The sequence below is a fragment of the Poromitra crassiceps genome (genome assembly GCF_964638095.1).
Source record: "Poromitra crassiceps genome assembly, chromosome: 6".
In the NCBI taxonomy this organism is placed as follows: Eukaryota; Metazoa; Chordata; class Actinopteri; order Beryciformes; family Melamphaidae; genus Poromitra; species Poromitra crassiceps.
The window spans coordinates 19,088,401-19,090,900 of record NC_139627.1 but is presented as its reverse complement, the minus strand read 5'-3'; the positions used below and the strand labels follow the sequence as shown (position 1 = coordinate 19,090,900).

The 2,500-nt window shown below is 44.4% G+C and overlaps 1 protein-coding gene across 1 annotated transcript in view; it reads left to right on the top strand.

The window, feature by feature from the left end:
* LOC310779021 (rho GTPase-activating protein 20-like) overlaps positions 1–2,500 on the top strand; it is a 59,926-nt gene that overhangs the window by 11,757 nt on the left and 45,669 nt on the right. The gene's annotated exons all lie outside the window — the stretch shown is intronic.

Genomic DNA, 2,500 nt, shown 5'->3' with positions numbered 1-2,500 from the left:
CGTGCAGGGTAGTCCAATAGACTTCTATAGAACTCCCCCAACGTGCAGGGTAGTCCAATATACTTCTATAGAACTCCCACAACATGCAGGGTAGTCCAATAGACTTCTATAGAACTCCCACAACGTGCAGGGTAGTCCAATAGACTTCTATAGAACTCCCACAACGTGCAGGGTAGTCCAATAGACTTCTATAGAACTCCCACAGCATGCAGGGTAGTCCAATAGACTTCTATAGGACTCCCACAGTGTGCAGGGTAGTCCAATAGACTTCTATAGATCTCCCACAACATGCAGAGTAGTCCAATAGACTTATATAGAACTCCCACAACGTGCAGGGTAGTCCAATAGACTTCTATAGAACTCCCACAATGTGCAGGGTAGTCCAATAGACCCCTATAGAACTCCCACAATGGACAAGGTAGTCTAATAGACTTCTATAATAATAATAATAATAATTCATTTATTTTATATAGCGCTTTTCAAAACCCAAAGACGCTTAACAGTGAAACAAAAGACAAGCAACAGGCAACAGAAACAGGCAACAGGCAACAGATACAGGTAACAGGCAACAGATACAGGGAACAGGTACAAATAACAGTGGCGGTTCAGGGCAAGGTTGTATGGAGAAGCAGAGGAGAGGAAGATAACAGGAGGGAGGGGCAGGGGGGGTGTAGAACTCCCACAACGGGCAAGGTAGTCTAATAGACTTCTATAGAACTCCCACAATGTGCAGGGTAGTCCAATAGACTTATATAGAACTCCCACAATGTTCAGGGTAGTCCAATAGACTTCTATAGAACTCCCACAACGTGCAGGGTAGTCCAATAGACTTATATAGAACTCCCACAATGTTCAGGGTAGTCCAATATACTTATATAGAAGTCCCACAATGTGCAGGGTAGTCCAATAGACTTCTATAGAACTCCCACAACGTGCAGGGTAGTCCAATAGACTTCCAGAACTCCCACAACGTGCAGGGTAGTCCAATAGACCCTTTTCACTGGGGCCATTTTGTGTCGAAAATGCAGGTTAAACACAGGTGCAAGCAAAACACTAATGAGGGTTTCCAACTTCCAATCATGGAAATTGGAAACCCTCATAAGTGTTTTGCTTGCACCTGTGTTTAACCTGCCTTTTCGACACAAAATGGCCCCCGTGAAAAGGGTCTATAGACTTCTATAGAACTCCCACAATGTGCAGGGTAGTCCAATATACTTCTATAGAACTCCCACAACGTGCAGGGTAGTCCAATAGACTTCTATAGAACTCCCACAATGTGCAGGGTAGTCCAATAGACTTCTATAGAACTCCCACAATGTGCAGGGTAGTCCAATAGACTTCTATAGAACTCCCACAATGTGCAGGGTAGTCCAATAGACTTCTATAGAACTCCCACAATGTGCAGGGTAGTCCAATAGACTTCTATAGAACTCCCACAACGTGCAGGGTAGTCCAATAGACTTCTATAGAACTCCCACAACGTGCAGGGTAGTCCAATAGACTTCCAGAACTCCCACAACGTGCAGCGTAGTCCAATAGACTTCTATAGAACTCCCACAATGTGCAGGGTAGTCCAATAGACTTCTATAGAACTCCCACAACGTGCAGGGTAGTCCAATAGACTTCTATAGAACTCCCACAATGTGCAGGGTAGTCCAATAGACTTCTATAGAACTCCCACAATGTTCAGGGTAGTCCAATAGACTTCTATAGAACTCCCACAATGTTCAGGGTAGTCCAATAGACTTCTATAGAACTCCCACAATGTTCAGGGTAGTCCAATAGACTTCCAGAACTCTCACAACGTCTGACACCCTGTGACCTCATGCAAATCCTTTTTTTTTTTTTTTACTTGAAAACTTTTCGCGGACCCCCTGGCAAAGTGCCACGGACCCCTGGGGGTCCGCGGACCCCCATTTGAGAACCACTGGTCTAATAGACTTCTATAATAATAATAATAATAATTCATTTATTTTATATAGCGCTTTTCAAAACCCAAAGACGCTTAACAGTGAAACAAAAGACAAGCAACAGGCAACAGAAACAGGCAACAGGCAACAGATACAGGTAACAGGCAACAGATACAGGGAACAGGTACAAATAACAGTGGCGGTTCAGGGCAAGGTTGTATGGAGAAGCAGAGGAGAGGAAGATAACAGGAGGGAGGGGCAGGGGGGGTGTAGAACTCCCACAACGGGCAAGGTAGTCTAATAGACTTCTATAGAACTCCCACAATGTGCAGGGTAGTCCAATAGACTTATATAGAACTCCCACAATGTTCAGGGTAGTCCAATAGACTTCTATAGAACTCCCACAACGTGCAGGGTAGTCCAATAGACTTATATAGAACTCCCACAATGTTCAGGGTAGTCCAATATACTTATATAGAAGTCCCACAATGTGCAGGGTAGTCCAATAGACTTCTATAGAACTCCCACAACGTGCAGGGTAGTCCAATAGACTTCCAGAACTCCCACAACGTGCAGGGTAGTCCAATAGA